General features: G+C 42.9%; 1 protein-coding gene across 2 annotated transcripts in view; it reads right to left on the reverse strand.

The window, feature by feature from the left end:
• NRG3 (neuregulin 3) overlaps positions 1-22,990 on the reverse strand; it is a 1,280,962-nt gene that overhangs the window by 97,602 nt on the left and 1,160,370 nt on the right. The gene's annotated exons all lie outside the window — the stretch shown is intronic.

Here is a 22,990-nt window from a genome sequence, read left to right on the forward strand (position 1 = left end):
TAAATAAGCTAATTAGCCAGGGTTAAAAAAAATTAGGAGGACACATTTAAATTACCATGTAGATCATTTATCTTGATAGAGGCTTTACTGCCAAGGACAGATGGCTTCTCAACACTGTTTCCTCTAAGCTCTGATATCCAGAAATAAAAGGGCTAACTGTATCACATAGCAGGTCCTCTACCTAGGTGTTTATACACTATATACTAATTATTTTGCAGAGTTTAACCATATAATTGCTGAATTGCTAAGTTTTGAGGGAATGGTGTTCCTCACTCCTCCACTGACACAAATGAAGTACACTCTTTTGAGTTGTTCTGTGTTAGTTTGTGGCCACAACTCTAATTCAATTATTAACAATAGAAACTAAGTTAAAATACAAATAAAGTGTTGAATCACATATTTTGATTTATCTGAGTATATGGATGAAGATTTGTCCTTTCTGTTAAATCATGATTACCTGTATTCATGGCTTTTTATCTCAGATAATAGGTGCAGGAACTCCCCCTTTCAAGTCCCCCCTTGTCTCCTCCCCCTACCCACCTCCAAGCACCCTCCCTTGATTGCTCCCTCTATCCACCTCCCAATACCACTCCTTTTAAAGAATACAGAATCAAGTATAATTTTACAGTGCTAAGCAATTTGTATGGAATTTGCTAATGATAATCTGTAAAATATACCCCATGCAGCCAGCGACAATAAACCCCCCTTTCAGCAATAGTTCCCTCAAGCAACAATAGACAACCCACAACAAAGTACCCGCCAAGCAACAATAGATCCACCCCAGAATTAGTAGACCTCTTCCGGCAACAATAGATCTCCTAGCAGCCAGCATTAAATGATGCTTCAGCAGCCAAGAACAATCCCACTCCCTTCAAAGTAGATTCCTCTGAGCAGCAATTGACCCCCCTACCCCAGCAACAATAGATCTTCCAGCATCCAGCATCAATAGTAAACATGTGCAGAGTGAAATATTTTGTTTAGGAATTTTGTTTTCGTCCAAAAAATTAATGTTTTTAGTTACTCCCGAAATTCGTTTTTATTTATTTTGTTTTCCGTTCAAAAATTGCATTCGTCCAAAAATCCACATGAATTACAGTAGAATCTGTCTTTGAAGGCTCATGGTGTCTGTTGAATGTATAAAGAAGATTCAACGTTGCTGCTAAACTCTATATAGTATACTTAGTGTGAACTTTAGAACCCTAGTAAAGTCTATGGGACTCCAACGTTCAAAATCTAATGTGCTAATTTTAAAGGCTAATATGCAAGTTACTGTCCTAAAAAGTGTTTGGGGACCCGGGTCCTGCACCAGGGTACATGTATCAATGCAAAAAAAAGTTTTAAAAACAGCCGTTTTTTCGGTAGCAGTGATTTTAATAATGATTAAAGCAGTAGTAAACCCGCAATTTTTTTTTTTTTTACCACCTGCAAAGCAAAAGGCATAATGAGCTAGTATGCACCGCATACTAGCTTATTATGAAATACTTACCTTAGAACGAGGCCCCGACATCTGGCCCGATCCACGCCGAGGGAGCTGACATGCTCCCTCTGCGTTTCTTCCAGGTATCGCGGCTCCGGCGCTGTGAGTGGCCGGAGCCGCGATATTGTCACTCCCGCGCATGCGCGCGGGAGATTTCATCCCGACCGGGCGGGCCACTGCCGGACTTTCAGCCGAGAATCCCCTTGTGCGCATGCGCCGCTGCAGTCAGCGGCGCATACCGAGGGGAATATCTCCTAAACCGTACAGGTTTAGGAGATATTTTTTTACCTACAGGTAAGCCTTATTATAGGCTTTCCTGTAGGTAAAAGTTAAAAAAATGAGTATACAACCACTTTAAAGTGAAACAATAAAAGTGTAATATTCCTTTAAATTTCGTACCTGGGGGGTGTCTATAGTATGCCTGTGAAGGGGCGCATGTTTCCCCTGCTTAGAACTTTTTTTGCATTGATACATGTCCCCTGGGGCAGGACCCAGGTCCCCAGACACTTTTTAGGACAGTAACTTGCATATTAGCTTTTAAAATTAGCACTTTAGAATATTTTCTCTCTGTCCAATCTTTTCTCTCTATGTCGAATATTTTATATAATCTTGGCCTAATAAGGGGGAGGTAAGGTTAGGCACATTCGACCACAGGTTCAATAGACACAGATTGTTATTGTCAGAGTTACGTTGAATCTCCTATTCTATATCAAACCGTTGTAACAATGAAAACGAAAATAAAGCATTTATTTATGTCGGATCTTTCGTTTTTCGGATTCTGCACTTTCGTTATCGTTTGGTAAAACTAAAATGAAAATATCAAAAATTCGGACGAAAATGTATTTGGACGAAAACGAATGCACATGTCTAATCAATAGATCCTTCAGTAGCCAACAATAGACCACTCCCTCAAAAGTAGATTCCCCAGCATCAATTGATCCCCCAGCAACAATAGATCCTCCAACAGCCACAACAATAAACCCTCCCTCAGCCAATAATAGACCCCTCACTCAACAGTAGAACACATACAGCAACAATGTACCCTCCCCCCAAGCAAAAATAGATCCTCCAGCAGCTAACAGAAATAGACCCTCCAGCAGTCAACAAGAATAGAACCCTCCCTCAACACGTAATACCCCAACAGTAACACTAGATCCTCCAGATGCCAGCATTAATAGACCTTCAAGCACACCCCGGCACCCATTTACAATACATGAATTCAGTGTTGTAAGTGCAAGAACTGCTTTCCCCTGAATTCCCACTGAAAAAAAAGCCCTGCCTGTATTCCTGAATGGTATATTTCTTCACACATAACAAGTGCATGCAAAGCCAAACCAAAAATTAGCGACTTTCCTAATTCAAATATCACCAGTGAAGGCTTTTAGTTATCCAAAGGTTGTCATACATTAGGGGATTATGATTGTATACAAATAATCTTTTTTCAGCTGATGTTAAAATCCATCATTCATTGAATGTCAAGCAATATTTTTAACTTGTAGTTGAAGGTAAGAACAGAAAGTTGCATACTGTCGGCAGAGTACAGATCACTATGGTATTAGAGCTGGACTGTGCCCAATAAAAATTGGGAAGCATCGAACAGCTGTGGTATTATGCCGCGTACACACGATCAAACAATCGGGTGGAAAAGTCCGGCAAACTCAAGTCCGCCGGACAATCCCCCGTGTGTAGCCCCCAGCGGACTTTTTTGACCCGAAAGTATGGCGGACTTAGAAAGTAGTTTTGCACTCCAATCTTCCCGCCGGACTTGCATTTCGGCTGACAATCCGGCCGTGCGTATGCCAGTCCGCCGTACTTTTTAAATGAAAGGACTTTTCCCGCCCGGAGAAAAGTCCGCTCATTTTGAGCGCGTCTCCAGGTAGGCGGGGCCCGCGAAGGAGACGTCTCTGGCCCCGCCACCTGGTATGGACTTAAAGGGGAACCCCAACGCTGAAAAAAATCAGCGTGGGGGTCCCCCCCAGGTCCACATCAGCCCCTTGTCCGAGAACGCTACCCGGCCGGCCAGGAAAGGGAGGGGACGAGCGAGCGCCCCCCCCCCCATCCTCAGCCGTACCAGGCTGCGTGCCCTCAACATGGGGGTGCCCCCACCCCAAAGCACCTTGTCCCCTTGTTGATGAGGACAAGGGCCTCTTCCTGACAACCCTGGCCGTTGGTTGTCGGGGTCTGCGGGCGGGGGGCTTATCAGAATCCGGGAGCCCCCTTTAATAAGGGGGCCCCGGATCCTGGCCCCCCACCCTATGTGAATGAGTATGGGGTACAATGTACCCCTACCCATTCACCTGTAAAAAAAAGTAAAAAAAAACACAACACACAAGGGTTAAAATAGTTTATTGCACAGGTCTTCTCGCCGGACTCCTCCGCTATCTTCTCCTAGCTCTTTTACTAGCGGAGGAGCCCGGCTTTCTTCCTCGCCGCCGCCCTCTTCTTCTGACTTCGGGGGTCTTGTCCCCCTCTTCGGGGGTCTTGCCCCCCTCTTCGGTTCTTCTTGCCGGGCCACTCCGCCTTCTTCTAGCTCTTTTACAGGCAGTGGCCCGGTCTTCTGTCGCCGCTGTTGCCGCCTTCTGTTCTTCTGTTCTTCTCTTCTCCTCTTCAGATGTTGCCTCGTCGCATCCTCCACTCACAATGTCACGGACACGACACGCAGAGACTTATATAGGGACATCACTGGATAATGTCCCCACCTATTATGATGTCACAGTCCCAGCATCCTCTTCAAGTAGCCCATTCGGAAAGTGCGGCGGGAAGTCCGCCGGACTAAGTCCGCCGGATAGTCGGCTACGTGTGTATGCGGCATTACAAACACCAGGAACAACCATTGTGCAGTCAGACACTCAGCAGGCTGATGACAATCAAGCTTTCTTCAGACAGGCAAAAGACAACCTGATTGAGGACAAACAGACAGCACAGTCAGTAAGCGGCAGAGGTAAGGATAGACAGCAATCCAAACATCTTGTTTAGTAATAAGCAGAAGTGGGGTTAGGTGGCAATTCAAAAACATGGTCAGCAACAGAGGTAAGGTCAGTAGCAATCTAAATTGCATGGTCAAGAATAAGCAAAAGTCAAGTCAAACAGACTGGTAGGTGCAAGAGAAGAGGATACCAGTGTAGAACTTTATCACAAGCCTAGTATTCTGGGCTTGTGATAGAGTTTTACACTGGTATTCTCTTATCTTGCCTCTGCCTGTTTGACCTGACCTTTACCTGTTCCCATTCAAGATCTCTCTCCTTCAATACTATATTTAAATTGGAGGCAAATCATTTGTGGAATTGTGCCAGAATAAACTAGAAAGTCATCAGTTTATACTCAATGGTAAAAATTATATTTTCAGGCATTTTAAATCAACTAGTATATTGTCGGTCCTTGTATTAAATATGGCTTAAAAGTTCCATCAATGAGAATGAAACAAAACAAAACATTAAATTGTATAATTGAATCCATAATATTAACAAATTCACTCTGAAGAAGCCTTTTCTGGTAAAAAGCAGTATAGTGGCTCCTGGAGATATGGAAACCCCATTCTATCAATAAAAATTCTCTGCTTTATGACTGCTACTGCTCTACTTGAGTCCTCCTAAGGTAATTTAAAATACATGTTAACTGAAGTTTGAGGGGGCTTTTTTTTAACAATTTAGGCTCCTTTCACATGGGCATTTTGTTTCCTTCATCTGTTCAGTCCCTTTTTTTGGCAGAAAATTTGATGAAAATGGATCCAGATTTTTACATCCATTTGTGTACATCCGTTTTCTAATGAATTTGAACTTTTGGAATTAATAGAATATGAATCGGTAAGATATTAATAGGCCGATCCAAATTCAATTTGAAGAATAGCTGGTTTCTAAGGAATGGGACGGCAAGCCAATATCCTTAGCAACCGATGACTCGTTAGCTGTCAGCAGGATTCCGCGCTGACAGCTGAATGTAAACAAAACAATTGCCGCCAATTAAAAATTCATAAAAAAACTGTGTGGGTGTCCCCTAACCATCCACACCAGGTCCTTTGGTTCTGGGTAGAATTTAAGGGAAACCCTATGAAAAAATGTAAAAAAATGACATGTGTCCACCCCAAAATTCATATCAGACCCTTATCCGAGGATACAGTATGGTAGGCCAGGGAAGGGGGGCAGGGAAGGAGGGGTGGGCGAGGGCCCTTCCTCCTGAAACATACCAGGCCACATGCCCTCAACATGGGGTGGTGTTTTGGGGGAGGGGGATCCCCCAGCAAAATGTATTTTGCTGAAAGTTTGGTTCTCTTTGTAAATGGAGGCAGGATCATGTAAATTATTGCAAATATTTCTGTTTCTTTTTTAAAATGTCACTTTAACTGTATTACATCCTCCCAAGAGTCTCGCAAGTCCAAGGTGCCTATTTCCTTAATCTACAACTAATGTTTGGGACCTTTGTCGTTTCTGACCATCTATGGTGGTACTGTGGATGGTGAAAGAGTAGTACTGTGTTTTGCGATCCCATAGCTGCCCATAAATTATGTTCTCAGAAGGTAGGTGTTACCGGGTGGAATTCTATGCTATTTGCCATTCATTCAATCTCAGATTGAAGGGCTACAGAGGGTAGTGAACAAGTCTAAAAGACTACAGATGGGAATGTATAAAACTTGGCTCAAAAGAAAGCAGCTGTGTGAATGGTACTGTCAGGCAGCTGCAAGTTACTGTATGTCTTCAGATAAAGTGGAAACTATTACTGTTTTTGCGATTTCATTCATGTCGGTGACATGGGAGCAATATAATTGCCGAGACATAATTAGGAAGGTAATTACATAACTGCTACTGATTTTATATACAAGATTGAAGTTACACTCTAAATATAAATATGTTTGATTATGTTCATCATTAAAAAAAAAAAAAAAACAATAAAAAAATCTAGACAATCAATGGCACATATCTGTTAGTTAAAGGAGAAGGGTCAGAAAAAAAAATGACGTACTGTATACTCACTTACGGCTAGTCGCAACTCTATACTCTGCCGCTCCAGTGCACATCGGAGCTCTGGGCTGGGGAGGGGGTGGGAGCAGCTGGCTCAGACTCAGCGGTATGCTGAAAGGCTGAGCCACTGTCGATCAAGCACAGCCTTAAAGAGGAAGTAAACCCTGATGAGTTTACTTCCTCTTTCATTCCCTGCAAAGGAAAAGCATAATGGACTACTATGCATCGCATAGTAGTCCATTATGTGTCACTTACCTGACACAGGAGCCAGCGAAGTCGCCGCTGTCCCCTGTAGTCCACCGCATCCATCTTCTTGGTGGGGTCTCGCAGCTCCGCCGCTGTCATTCGGCGAAGCCGCGATGACGTCTCTCCCGCGCATGCGCACGGGAGCCGACACGCGTGGCAGCTCCGTCTCTGAGAATGCCGCGCTCAGTGCGCCTGCGCGCCGCTGTCTACGGAGCATGCGCCGTAGACAGCGGTGCCTGTTTTCGGGCAAATATCTCCTAAACCATATAGGTTTAGGAGATATTTCTTGGACCTACAGGTAAGCCTTAATCTAGGCTTACCTGTAGGTCAAAGTGGTTTGTAAGGGTTTACAACCACTTTAAGCGGCTCTATGACATCATCTGATAGCAGGTTTTAGCCAACTGTCAGGTGATCCTGGGTCACATAAATACAAAAGAAAGTGCACTTCTATGACCCAGCAGAGAAGTATGACAAACAAAGACATATTGTACTTCTCGTTTAAGTGCACCTGAACTGGATCTGAACATACAGTATAACTAAAGCCCAAACCTTTTTTTTTTTTTTCATTTTGGATAAAGTAAAGGGAAGGGCTACAGTATAACCCCTGTCAGGTTGTTTTGTCATCTGTGCCCTACTGGAGGGATTCTCCTTCACATCCTGTTCTACAGCCACAACAGAAAAGAGAGGAAATCCCTCCAAAGTGAAGGAAATTGATGGTTTTTGGTAGAACTAGTGTCCCCACTGGAAGATTTCCCCTCTGTTGCTCTTCTGGTGGTATTCTTTTACTTTAGGCTGTTCATTTTGCAAGTAAATCTGCAGTTAGCTTTGTAAATGTGATGAGAATTCACCTTGTAAAGAACATCCAATCACTTCTTCACTGCATTCACTAAGCTAAGGAAAAATTATCTTGCAATGTAAGGTTAATTGGCTTCTGTCCAAAATTGGCCCTAGTAAATATAAATGGGGACCTTGGATTGGGGGCTCCTTGAGGGCAGGGACCAATGTGAGTGTGCAATGTACAGGGACAATTGTAGACACTCAGGTTGAACTGGATGGACTGGTGTCTTTATTCAACCTTACTAACTATGAAACTATGAAACGTGAACAGCCTTATTGCCTTAAGTATACCACCATACCGTATAAAGACACATATATTATCCACTCATACTGGCTAACCCTTTAGTCATCCACCATTGGTATATATGCAGTTTAGGCCTCTAGCTTATGAAGGCAGTCACGGGTGGAATAGCGAGTGCTTTTGACATGTTTCTCTTACTTAAATCTACTTCATCAAACACTTATGGGAATACACACAGTTGTGCGCAAAAGTTTGCATACCCTGGCAGAAATTGTGAAATTGTGTCATTAATATTGAAAATATGACTGATCATGTCAAAAAACTGTCTTTTATTTAAGGATAGCAATTACATGAAGCCATTTATTATCACATCGTTTTTTGGATCCTTTTTAAATCATAATGATAACAGAAATCACCCAAAAAGCCCTGATAAAAAGTTTACATACACTGGAATGTTTGGCCTTGGTACAAACACAGAAAGTGGCACAAGCCGCATAAAATGATAATTAAAGGTACATTTCCCTTAACATTTGTGGCTTCTTAAATCACAATTAGTGTCTGTGTATAAATAGTCAATGAGTTTGTTAGCTCTCAAACGGATGCATTAGGAAAGCTAGACACTGAGCCATGAGGTGGTAGAAAAGAACAGTCAAAAGACCTGCATAACAAGATAACAAAACTTTACAAAGATGGAAAAGGATATAAAAAGATACCCAAAGCCTTAAATATGCCAGCCAGTACTGTTCAATCACTTAATAGAAGAGGAACAAATGGGGATCTCTTGATACCAGGCTATGATCAGTCATATTTTCAATATTAATGCCAACATTTCACAATATCTGCTAGGGTATGCAAACTTTAGAGCACAACTGTATGTACTATCATGTGACAGCCACAGGGCTGTCTTGGGGAGACTGAAGAGGAGAAACAGGTACTCTGTCAAGAGCTGCAGTCAGATATATGAGAAAATAATCGTATCATCTTCTCCCATGAATATAAATTATGTCTCACATTTACCTTGTTACTATGGGGTATAGAAAAATGCCATAATCTTAACTAACCATCATAACCCAATCAGTAATATAGTCCTCAAATGACAAATATTTCAAGAGTCTTTATATTATAAAGATGTTGTGACCAAGGCCAGGGGCGTAACTATAGGGGGTGCAGCAGTCGCGACCGCAACCGGGCCCTGTGATGCAGGGGGCCCATGCAGCCCCCTCTACATATGGCCAGCAGCAGCATAGGCAGCTAGGGGTACCAGTGCACCATGCACACGGGTGGCTGGAGGTGGAGAGTGACTATCAGAGCTCCATGCTTGACTATCGCACTGGCTGCTCTTTAGTTGTGCATTCCCCTCATGATCTGTGTCCTTGGCCGACTCCTCAGAGTACCCCTCTCCTGCTCCATGCATTGCCGCTCAGTCTGTTGTCTCTGTTCTCCCCAGCCAGAGTTGAGAGCTGCCCTGGAGAAAAGGACCTCACTGCTTGTGTACAGACTAAATGCTGTACAACTTCTGTTTCCCACTGCGACCCAGTGTTGCTTTTCGATCTGATGCTTCTGTGAAACTGTGGACTGAGCTTCTATTGACTGCTGCGTCTGTTGCATGCATCAATCTGATCTTCATTGATTTGACATGTGTGCGATGTCAGACTCTTGTACACTCTCCAGCCAGCTTTGTTCCCACACCTCAGTATGGGCTTTCAGGTACTAGGCTGGAGGAAGAGTGAATGGACTACAAGCCACCTGCCATGGTGACAGACATAACTTGTAGTTTATTCATTCACAGTTTTCTGTAAATGAATAATGTGGCTGTGCAGACGGAGCCCTGAACAGGCGTGTTGCTTTTTAGATGTGACAGCAAGTGCAAAAAGGGCATGCCCCGGCCACAGGAGGTTGATCAGGTTGTTTTGTCATCTGTGCCCTACTGGAGGGATTCTCCTTCACATCCTGTTCTACAGCCACAACAGAAAAGAAAGGGAAAACAAATAAATACAATCTTATATACCAGAGGTATTGAATTTAAAATTACGGAGGCTTGATCAGTAAAATGTTCTTCCAGCAGAGGTCCAGATGGCATGTTTGTGCGAAGATTCAGATTCTTCAAATGAAAGCCCACCCCTATATCACAATCTTGTTCCTTTTAATGCTATATTTTATTGACACTTCTATGTGTTCTGCTTCGTTTTATCTTTTGTCTCAGCTGGATTCTCCCTGACCCTGTCTGGGGAACTATGAGATGGTTAATCTTTAATGAACTTTATCCTTTTTCCAAAGTCACCTCTGCTTTTGGAAATGTGGCCTAATTCCTTCAGAAGTACTGATTTATTTTAGTTTAGACTCACTTTTATTAATTGTAGTTGTAGCGGCGGCTCCTGAAGAGCACACACTATGCGTTTTTTCAAAGTTAAACTTTGCCTGAACTGCAGTTTGGTTTGGGTTTATTTGTCTAAATTGGACCTCTGCATTAGTTTGACTGGACTGTGAGATGTTCAGCCTGGCCACAGGGGGCAATGTCTCTTGTGGCAGGCATGGAACTATAGTCTGGTTAGGTGCTTAAGTGACTCTCTTTCGGAGCCAGGTCAGTCGCCCTCTCGCTGTGCCCCCTGGGAGAGGGTATTTAAGATGCGGACGTCACGTGGTTCGGGGTTCCGGTCCAGTATGATGTACTGACTTCATGGTCCTGGTCCTCCTGACCAGCCCCCAGGAAGACTATGGCCTGGGGTGCGGATCCACCCCGACTTTAATGTCTCTGGGCTGGCTAGCCCGAGGCAAGAAAACTAAAGGAGGATTCTGAGGTGGTTGGGTGCCGTCTCCGATTCGGGAGAGACCAAGAGTACTTTGAGCATTCCAGGGGAGGGCTCTTTAGAAGAACACCACATACCGGTTGGTTTTCTTAACAAGAGCCTGGAAGGGCTGAAGTAACCAAGAGAATCCGGTCTTGTGGATATCGCCAAGCAGGCTGAAAGATCCAGGTATCCTACAAGTGTTTTAAGTTTCGTTTCCCTACATGTTCTACAACAACGTCTGTGGCAGAGACATTATTTTGTACGTTCTACAACAACGTCTGTGGCAGAGACTTGTTCCTGAGTAAGCACCTTGTTGGCTGCTAGGCCTTGTGAGAGAGGGACTGTCCAACCTCAATGACCATCCAGCTGCGATTGGCTATTCTCTGGATTCAGTCAAAGTAAGAAAGTTCTTCAACATATTTTGACTTTGACACTAAGAGTACCTGAACTTCCTTCCCAACCCTCTGATCCCAAGTTGAAAGACTGACTGACTGACTGAGTTTTGCAAATAAAATCCATTCAAGTGGATCTGTTGTCAGTCTCGAGTTACTGGGCTATTTACCACGGGACATCCCCTAGACGTGCCACAAGGAGAACAGAAGGCAACGGTAAGCCCAAAAATAACCAGCAGTTCCTTCGGGGGTTAGTGCTACATAGTTTTACCACCATTACGAAGGACATTATGTGTATACATTCCACAGTAAGTTATTTCATTCCACAAGTATTTTCTGTGCTTAATTAGGAGCAAATCTATTTTTCTTTGTCCCACTGTCATTGCAAGCCTGACTTGCATCTGCAGACAAATCCCAGATTTCCACAGGTGTATATTTATGCCTTTGCTGGAGATGATGTACTGCATATCTCACATGCTCACACACATGTGAGTGCATGCTGAATCAAATAACAATGTTTTAATTACATTTTTTTAGCATGATTTGAGAACATTTTGGTGACACCTTATTAGTCTCCTTGTTTAGTTTTGGGTGCACTAAAAAAGTAAACCTCACAAAAAAGTTTAAATATGGAACCAATTTAGGAATACCTAACATCTGCAATGTTGGATGGCATTAGGTTGATTTTCAATTAGCAGTATGAAGCAGTTTTAGCAGACATAAAAAAAAGATGTATCAATTAGCAATGAGAAGCAATTAACAGGGCTGTAAAGAAACCAAATAGATCTAGATTTGCAGGAGTATCATCATGAGGCAGCAACACATAAAGCTCCATGCACACTGGGTATTGTTAGCCTGGTGTACAATGCTTTGTCATTTAGGTGCAAATGGCAGGAACAGATGGACCCTCCAGCCGCACTGCCAGCAGACTCTCAAACCTTATGAGAGGCTGACAGCTGCTGTGGCTAGCTGGGGCTGGATAGTGCACCTGACAGCACTTACATTTAAGGTTGTATGTGCACAGGGGCAAATTGCCAGATGTGATAAGTCTGCATTCCCTGCATTCTTTGTTGGGTTCAAACAGATTTCAGCCTCTCACTGATTTTAACAGGCTGCTGACAGCAGGGCTGGATAATGCATTTATAATTGGTATCCACACCTAACCTCCAGAGCCTCATGCACCAGGGCTAAACACCCAGGGACCTAAACACTTACTTAAGAAATTAATTGAAACAACCTAAGCATATGGTAATCATATTCAAATTCCATCAGCAAAAAGGGACAGCTGCTGCCAATGAAGCAACAGACATAAATGGACAGTCAACAGTGTACTACTCCTCCGTTACCATACATTTTTTCTATGTTGGTTAACAAATTGTTCAAACAGCTCAAACCACCTCTATGTTTGAACTTAACTTGAAACTAATAAACTCATCCATTTAATGTGTGCATGTCCATGTGTGTGTAAACAGTATCTGGAATTGTTCAGAGCCAACCTGCACATTATCCGTACAGGCATTTTCATGGCCATAGAAGTCTACAAATCCAAACTACATGACTGGGTTAAATCAGTGTGGAGCCACTAATTTCTCATGTTGGATAGGTTCCCACCTCCACATTCACAAGCTAGGCCTTCATACTTGGTATATTTATCATGCCACTAAAGGAAATCTGTATTGGGAGACGTACAGTATGTAGACTATCATTCACATCTCCTCTGAAAATTTTAGTTGTCTGGTTGGCCTCAATGCTTTCTGAGTCATTGAAAAATCATACAAACAAAAAAGTCAGGGTAAAGTCAGAAAGTGACCCAGAAAGCATTGTTGTCATGGTTTCAGAATGATAGCTAAGACTGCATATTTAATAGGAGATCAGAGCTTCTATATTTCTACCATTAGGATTTATTTTTTGTCCTTGCAATTCTGCAGTTCTGGGTTTGATTGTCTAACACTTCACTTAACTGGAGGAAAAAACAGAACAAGGGGATTCTTCACATCCAGCAGTTAATTAATCAAGGGTTACCTAGATTTCACTGCTGGATGCTGCTTGTGGAATCCTTTTTTTGAAAATATTCATCATTTGGAATGAGCAGAAGTGGTTACATCACCTATAGTCCAGTATACATGCTAATAGGTCTCTTTGAAACCATGTGCGTGACATTTTAGAACATAAGTAGAGACTAGACTTTACTCTGATTAAATTCAGCCCTCACATGAATGGTTTCTTTTCAAACACAAATATGCAAAACAACTCTCATTGCATAAATGCAGAGATACATTTGCTTGAAAAAGCATCCCTGTTTTACCACCCACACAACATATTAGTTGATTTTCCAAGTCCATTAAACACACATGGGGTTGATTTATGAAAGGCAAATAGACTGTTCACTTCACAAGGGAAGTTCACCCAGAGCTTATTGAATGAGGTAAAGCCCTGCTGACTTCCACCATCCAAACATGTGCAACCAAAAATGCTTTTTTATCATTTTCTTTGTAAAGAATACTGCTATAATACTAAAATGTGCAAAGTGAAATTGCACTGCATTCACTAAACCCTGGGGAAAATTACATTGCAAAGTGCATCGGGGCATGGTGGGACTGTGACGTCATAAGGGGCAGGGTCACAGAGTGACATCACATGGTGACCATGCCCCATGCCTATATAAGTCATTGCGCACCTCACACATGGCATTACAGCAGGTTAGAGTGTCGTGTCAACATCAGAAGAGAGGAGGGATCAAGACGACAGAGAAGACCGGGCCAGAGAGAGAGGAGAAGTTGGAAGAGACCCCCGAAGTCAGAAGAAGATCCCCCGAAGCTGCCTAATAAATTACTTTAAAAACCTTTCTAGTGTGTTTTTTTATTGACACTTTTTCCCCCAGGTGAATGGGTAGGGGTACGATGTACCCCATACTCATTCCCGTAGGGTGGGGGCTGGGATCCAGGGGCCCCCTCATTAAAAGCCATCTGCCCAGGGGGCATGGCTTGACCTCAGCCAAGATGGAAGCTTAGACTCAGAGCTCCGGTGTATAGCGGGATAACGGAGCAGCTCACGGAGCACAGCAGCCACATTTTGCAGCCCTATAGCGGCGCTTCGATCCGGGCACCGCCTGCCAACATGTCTAGGAGGAAAAGAGCGGAGAGGAAGACCAGAAAACTGATGGCATACTTTATGCAACCGCCGAGACAACATGGCCAAGATGGCGCTGGCGCGTCCTCCACTCCGCTTCTTACATCCAGCATTCTGGAGCGGTCCGACGAGAATGCCCACACCAGTGGTGAACATTCCCCGGGGAACTCACAGGCATCTACCCCGCTGAGCAGGAGTCCAGCCAAGGCCAGGAGCAGAAGGGACAGCTCTGGAACACTGCAGCAGTATGAGGTGAGATCCCCCACTGACTCCCAAGAACACACCAGAGAACTCCCTGACTCCATTACAACTTTCCCTACGACGAACCAGCCTGTCCTGGACACCACCCTTAAAGACATGCTTATCTCTTTGCGCAGCACCATACATACAGACATGATGTATTGCATGAGAAGCTTTAGCACAGAGCTTAAGGAGGTGGGTGAGAGAGTGAGTCATGTTGAAACAAAAATGGGGGAATACGCCACCACCATAAGCGATTTAATCGATGCCCATGATTCAATTGAGGAAGATTAGAATTGGATCAAAGCTAAGCTGGCAGATTTAGAAGACAGGGCCAGGAGGAACAATGTGAAGCTAAGGGGCATCCCCGAGTCGTTAACCCCAGCAGACCTGCGTCTCTATGTTACAAATCTGTTAACCACTCTTATGCCAGATCTTTCGCCAATAGAAGTCTCCATCGACAGAATACACCGCATCCCTAAGCCCACCTTTATTCCTGAAAATGTCCCTAGAGATGTTCTATTTCGCATGCATTTCTACCAAACTAAAGACCGTCTAATGCAAATTACCAGGAGAGGGGAGCACCGTAATACGGAATATTCTAATATTCAGTTCTATGCACACCTCTCGCAAAATACATTGCAGCTCCGCAAAAATTTGAATAACATTACCAAGGTTCTGAGGAACCACAGCATCAATTACAAGTGGGGGTTTCCCACCAAATTGGCTGTTAGCAGGGAAGGGTCTAATTATGTGATTTCATCACCTGACAAAGGCCTTCAAATTCTTAAAAGATGGAAGATCCTCCCCGATGATTCTTCTCCACCTCCTGCCGCACACAGCCCAAAGGGTCGGACACTGGTTGAGTAGCTGTACTATGATACTGGATTTTGGATCTGCTTCTTTTTGGCGGCTGCTGCGCTGTGTTGAATAGCCTTATATGGGCCCCGCTTGATGGAGCCGTGTTATTTTTTTGGTCAACACAGACCCCACTTACCTGAGCAGATATGATCTGCACACGGGTTATGATGACCCTCCTTTTACCCAGTTTTTGTTTTAGAAGTTTTTTTCCCTTTTTTGTTTTTCCCACAGGAGCTGTCAGCACTACCACTACGTCCATGAACTACCCACTCCAAGGTATCAGAACACACACTATATGAAGAGGAATTAGCAGGGGCCTCCTACTCACCGTATCTACACCACTACTACCTACAGCTACACCGAGATGAGACCAGCAGTGAGTACAAACGTCTCCCCATGAACAGCTCCCAGTCAAATAGATGTAATGCCTCTTAATATCCTGTCAGTCAATGCCCACGGACTAAACCACCCGGCCAAGAGATCTGCATAGTAGCCCAACCTCTAAAATTCCATTACCTATGTCAATATTAACGTTACTAATCCCTGAGCTATCCCTGAATAGTTGGTTTAACTCGGGAATCCATTGGATTCATGACCTGTTTAGTGGATCTCAGCTTAAACCTTTTGCAAAGGTGCAGGAGGAGTACAGCCTATCGCACTCGGAATACTTTACTTATTACCGAGTACAGTCATATCTTAGTAAACATACTCCCCCTTACAAAGTTAATTGGAGAATCAAACAATATCTTGGTACCAGGGGTGAGAAAAAGGGTGGAATCTCCTTATTTTATAGCACTTTAAATGACAAATCGCTATTAGAAAAGACTGGGCCCATGATGGCTTGGGAGAGAGACCTCTATCTGGAGTCTCTATCTCTGAAGATCAATGGAGCATAGCTATCCATCACACATATTCTGCCACAAGATGCACCTCCCTTTGGGAATTAGCGTATAAAACTACGATACGATGGTATCTAACTCCATACCGTCTGGCCAAATTTAACCCATCGATCTCTCCACTTTGTTGGAGGAACTGCTCTCAAGCAGGCACTATTTTTCATGTACTGTGGTCGTGCAGCTGGATTCTGGATGAGAATATTCACAATATTCCGAAAAGTGACAGGCATCACGATACCCCCGTCCCCTGCTTTGGCACTGCTTAATATAGGAATAGAAGATATACCACCATCCCTTAGACAGTTTGTAACTCATTTATTTTTAGCAGCTAGACTGGTACTTCTTAGGATTGGAAATCCTCTCATCCACCGGAGGTTCCAGAGGTTATTCGGTCTCTTGCTACTCACTACAATTATGAAATTATCTTGGCATCAGCATCAGGGAAACGTCTAACTATCTTTCAAAATAACTGGCAACCGTGGTGTGACTGGTACAGGGCAAACACACCATAGTAAAACGATATGGTTAATTTAGTAGTGTGGGGTGTAAATTCAGAGGAACTGGAATCACATCTTTCTCTCTTAAAAAACTCTTGTTGAGTGACAGTCTCCTGCCCTGGGGCCTAGTATTAGGCTCCTACCCTCCCTTCCCTCCCCTTCCCCTTACCCGACTAAGGTTTTAGTTATTGTTTTCCCCTTTCTTTTGACTTTCTTTATGGCACGTAGTAGATATTTTGGAGAGACAGCATTATTGCCTACCGAGCGTTTATTACAATCTATGGGAAATGGGCACAAAATCGATTGTTCTATGTTCAACTCAGGATCAAATAAAAAGAACCGTATGATTTCTCCCTCGGGGGTGCAGCTAGATCCCAGAGGGGGCATCTGCGTTGGGAGGGTGATATGGTCTCAGACGGTGGAGATGTTGCCTGTTTGGCAATATGTTGTGTCAATACACTGCATTGTTTTATATAATTGTAACCACATTGTTAGTGGGATATGTTTAGACTGTCTCCTACTTATGTTGATGGTATGACTCTTATGCACGAAAGTTAATTTGTATATTTTATACCCTGTAAATCTGAAAAATTTGAATAAAAATTATTGGTTAAAAAAGCCATCTGCCCACAGTTCCCGACAACCAATGGCCAGGGTTGTCAGGAAGAGGCCCTTGTCCTCATCAAAATGGGGACAAGGTGCTTTGGGGTGGGGGGCCGCAGGGCGCCCCCTTCCCCAAAGGACCCACCCCCCATGTTGAGGGCATGTGGCCTGGTACAGTTCAGGAGGGGGGTTGCTCGTTCATCCCCACCCACTTCCTGACCGGTCAGGCTGCGTTCTCGGATAAGGGTCTGGTATGTATTTTGGGGGGACCCCCAAGCCATTTTTTCAGCGTAGGGTGTTCCCCTTAAAATCCATACCAGGGCCTGGTATGCTCTTGGAGGGGAATTCCCTCTCCCGCTCAGTGCGATAGGAGAATGTGTTTTACAATTTTTCCTATTGTAGCCAGTGTGAGATGTACAGTAACACGTCGCCGAGAACCAGCACGATGGGATCGCGCTGGAAATGCATTCTCATGGTTAACCCTGTTAACATAACTGGAAACACAGAAATATGCCTTAATCATATCATAAAAATGCATAAGTGATACTAATCCTGATCAGAAGAGAGTGACTTCACACATCCCCCCCCCCCCCCCGAGCCAGATGTTGTCCTTAATTTTGAAACAAGAAAAAGGCTGCATAGTGCATTATTGCTAGTTTAAAAATGTATTTAGAAACCATAACATCAGGGTACTCACACATTTTAGGTGCTTCCAGCACACCAAACTGTCAGCAGTTTATTTTTTAATAAAGGACTTGTCCCCAAGCTGTGTCTTGTCATTTTTAACATTGACATTTTTTTTGTGAAGTTACCATTTCATACGGGGGCAGAATCTGGGGGTCCCCTTGTTAAAGGGGGCTTCCAGATTCCGATAAGCCCCCCGCCCACAGACCCCTACAGCCACCGGGCAAGGGTTGTGGGGATGAGGCCCTTGTCCCCATCAACATGGGGACACAGTGCTTTGGGGGCTACCCTAAAGCACCCTCCCCATCTTGGAGGCAGGTGGCCTGGTACGGTTCAGGAGGGGGGGGGGCGGTCTCTCGTCCCCCCTCTTTTGACATGTTGCATGCTCAGATAAGGGTCTGGTATGGATTTCGAGGGGGACCTCTACACCATTTTTTTTACATTTTGGCACAGGGTTCTCCTTAAAATCCATTCCAGACTTGAAGGCTCTAGTATGGATTTTAGGGGGACCCCTATGCCATTTTTTTAAAATGTGGTGCAGAGTTCCCCTTAATTTCCATATCAGACCCGAAGGGCCTGGTCTGGATTTTAGGGGGACCCCACACAATTTTTTTTTAAATTTTGGTTCGGGGTTTCCCTTAATATTAATGCCAGACCCAAAGGGCCTGGTAATGGACTGGGGAGCTCCCATGCTCTTTTTTTCAACGAGTTTGATCTATATTGCCGAGACCCGACAATTCATTACAGCCACAATCTTTAAATTCCTTTAGAAATGTTATTTTGCTAGGACAGTTTTAAACACAGGAAAAATGTGCCACTTTACAGGCATACTATAGACACCCCCAGGCACAATATTTAAAGGTATATTTCATTTTTATTGTTTCACTTTAAGCATTAAAAAAATAAAATAATCACTGCTCCAGAAAAAACATCCATTTAAAAAAAAAACTTTTGCATTGGTCCCCAAACACTTTTTTTTTTTTAAAGATTTTATTGAACATAAAACAGCGTTTACATCATAGATCGCATAAGAGTTGTGGTACAAATCGTATTTGTCAATACCATAAAACGAAACATAGCGCAAGATCAATTCTGAACAACAAAACATAACGAAAGAAAGAGAAGATATGAAAGTTTCAGGCAGCGGAGCGTGATATCCTTGTTAGAAGATGATAACTGGCGGGGAGAGACTGCCTCAATTCCCTCCCCCTCAGAACATCTAAAAAAGGTTGAGAATGATCGGAGAAACAGATGAACATATCACTAGTAGAGTATAAAGTGGGCAATGAGCGAAGGCCTAAGAAAATCTATGAGACTGTACACCTTACATAGGAAATACTTAATTGATATAGTCGGGCATACCACAGAGGGCTCAGCCTAGTCACTTAGTGGGACAAATGGAGTTCCTCCACCCACCAACTAGAAAGTATTGGTGGGGGGGGCTCAACTAAAAATATTAAGATCAGGAGCATGACTGAGCTCTCGAGTCATGTAGTCAATATTGCCAATTAACATAAAACTTACCCAAGTGCATATGTGCCTTTGCAAACAGAAATTCCATCAACATATGCTCGTTCAAAATTTTGGTGACATCAGAAATGGAAGGTGAACCCAAACACTTTTTATGACAATAGCTTGCATATAAGCCTTTAAAATGAGCACTTTTGATGTTTCATGTTAGTGTTTCATAGACTTTAACGGTGTTCCAGCAGCTTTTAAATTTGTGACGATCGGCGTATATTGTTTTGTGTTCGCAGAACATCTGAACAACCAAAAATCGTCCCGAACTTACAGGCCGAACCGTTCGCCCATCCCTATTCCTGAACAGACTGAGGTGCAAAATTGCAGTGTCAGATGGACGGAAACATAATGTCTCAGAGGTGTTCTTATGCATTTAGGTCAGGCAGGCGTGGGGCAATTCAATGGTATCAATTCCTTCATCCACCAGGAACTGGCTGCATGCTCTCACCTCATGAGGCTGGGCATTGTTGTGCACCCGGAGGAACCCAAGACCCACTGCACCAGGGTAGGGTCTGGCAATGGGTCCAAGCATTTTATCCTAATACCTAAAGGCAGTCAGGGTGCCATTTTCTATCCTGTAGAGATCTGTGCATCCCTCCATGGATATGACTCCTCAGACCATCACTGATCCACCACCAAACAGGTCATGCTGAACAATGTTACAGGCTTCTCTAGACCCTTTCACATTTGTCACATGTGCTCAGGGTGAATCTGTGAAAAGCACAAGGCACCAGTGGCAGACCTTCCAATTTTGGTGTTAAATGGCAAATACCAATCAAGCTTCACAGTAGGGCAGTGAGCACAAGGCCCACTAGAGGATGTTGGGCCCTCAGGTCACCCTTATGAAGTCTGTTTCTGATTATTTGGTCAGGGACATTTATACCAGTGGCCTGCTGGAGGTCAATTTGTAGGGCTCTGGCAGTGCTCATCCTATTCCTCCTTGCACAAAGTAGCAGATACCGGTCCTGCTGATGGGTTATGGACCATCTACAGCCCTGTCCAGCTCTCCTAGAGTAACTGCCTGTCTCCTGGAATCTCCTCCATTCTCTTGAGACTGTTCTGGGAGATACAGAAATCTTCTGGCAACGGCACATATTGATGTGCTATCCTGGAAGATTTGGACTGCCTGTGCAACCTCTAAAGGGCCTAGGTATCGCCTCATGCTACAAGTAGTAACACTAACCCTAGCCAAATGCAAAACTAGTGAAAAACAGTTAGAAAATATGAGTAGGGAAAAAATGTCAGTGGCCTCCACCTGTTTTGGAGGTTGTTTCATTGTTGTCCATCTAATGCACCTGTTGTTAATTTCATTAACACCAAAGCAGCTGAAACTGATTAACAACCCCCTATGCTACTTAACTGACCAGATCAATATTCCAGAAGTTTAATTGACTTGATGCCATAATTTGATTAAAAAGTGTTCCTTTAATTTTTTTGGAGCAGTATATATATTATATATATAATTTTTTTTTTTCATTTGTAATACTGGGTTATATAGTTTGTGCAATATAACCAACCATTCTATTATGTTTATCCTTAGTTTGTGCAATATAACCAACCATTCTATTATGTTTATCCTTAGTTTTGACATCTGTGTTCTTAATGCTGTGTACACATGACTCGACATTCCATCAGAATAAACTCTGACGGTTTTTCCAATGGAGTTCCGACAGAGTTCCGACCGAACGGAATTGCCTATACACGATCACACCAATTTCCGTTAATTTCGAATGCCATGATGTACGACGGGACTAGAAAAGGAAGTTCAATAGCCAGTAGCCAATAGCTGCCCTTGCATTGTATTTGGACCGTTGAAATAGCAAACAGACGGATGGTTTTCCTGATATAAATTGATTGTGGCGGAAAGATTTAAAACATTTTCTATTTCTAGGTCCATCAGAATTTTTTAAGAAACAAGTCAGATGAAGCCCACGCATGATTGGAATATCCAATTAAATTATTCCATCTGACCTTTTCTGCCGGAAAGTCCGGTCGTGTGTACGCGGCATTAGGCTTGTAGGACCTCCAACCATTCTGAAGTTATGCTAACCACAGTGCTCTTCTGTTTAGCCAATGAACAACATTACAAGTAAAGGAAAACACTTTCCTTCTCTTTTTTGTTTAATTGAGGTACCACCTTCCTTTTCTGAGGTACTGAAATATTTGCAAGCACATCCTTGAGGCCTCTGTGGTGTTTCAAAACCTATCTTCTTGAAAAGGTCAACAGTAGCTACAGTCAAATTTTTTTTAACAAGTCCAACAATTATTCTGTTGAAATGACCTAAATAAATAACAGTTATAGAAGAATTCAAAAGACAGACATGACAGAGCTTATATGCCAGAATTTCAATATTTGGTTCAACGTTGTGTACGTTATATATGTTCTGGCTTACCTAAAATGGTTTACATTTGCCTGTTTACTTAGCTTTGCTAACAGGGTCTGAGTCTAATGCCCTGTACACACGGTTGGACATTATGACTACAAAATCTGATGGATTTTGGCCCAAACTTGTCTTGCATACACATGGTTGCACAAAGTTGTCCAAAAATCCGATCGTTCAGAACGCGATGATGTAGAACACATACAACGTGACTATAAAGAAGGCAGTAGCCAATAGCTTTTGCCTTCTAATTTATTCTGAGCATGTGTGGTACTTTGTCCTTCGGAATTGTCTACACACAATCGAAATTTAAAGGATCGCATTTTGTTGTCGGAAAATTTTATATCCTGCTCTCAAACTTTGTGTGTCGGAAATTCAGACAGAAAAAAGTCCAATGGAGCCCACATACGATCGGATTTTCCGACAACAAGATCTAATCGCACATTTTCAGTCGGAAAGTCCAAACGTGTGTACAGGGCATTACACTTGAGTTGTCAGACTAATGCCCCGTACACACAATCGGACTATGTGTATGCTTCTTTGAACATGTGTTGTCGGACTTTCCACCAACAAATGTTGGCTAGCAGGTTCTCAAATTTTCCGCCAACAAATTTTTGTTGTCTGACTTTCCGATCATGTGTACAAAAGTCCACACATGCTCGGAATCAAGTACGAGATGGAGATATAACTAGCATTCGTTATGGAGATATCACATACGTCTTGTACGTCACTACGTTCATAATTATTCACCAAAATTTGTGTGACATTGTGTATGCAAGACAAGTTGGAGCCAACATCCTTTGAACAAAAATTCACGGTTTTGCTTTGCACATTGCATTGTTGTTTGTACCGATATATGGAACCATTAGGAATAATTTCCTGAAAAAGAAGCTATAGCATGCAACAATGTTATCTAATTTTTCTAAGTTCCATATGTCTAAGCAGTAACATTAAAAACCTAGAAAAACTTTATTTAGCCCAAAGGATGAAAGCTTGATTTTTTTTTATTCTGTTCTAAACTACTTATTGTGGAATAAATAAATTTAAAGACAGGGATTTTCCAAAGCTAATTCAAAGCTGTTGGAAGACATCCAAGCTGTGTATACTTTTCTGCTTTACAGAGCTTTATTTTCTCAAGAGCTGCTCAGTATGTTTTACCTAATTTCTCTCCTTAATAATTAGTTTGCTAGCTTTGTAGTTTGAATAACAATACAAGAAAAATAACAAGGTATGGATAAAAA

Source organism: Lithobates pipiens, unplaced genomic scaffold (assembly GCF_037356315.1).
Source record: "Lithobates pipiens isolate NorthernLeopardFrog02 unplaced genomic scaffold, aLitPip1_a1.2 Scaffold_25, whole genome shotgun sequence".
NCBI lineage: Eukaryota > Metazoa > Chordata > Amphibia > Anura > Ranidae > Lithobates > Lithobates pipiens.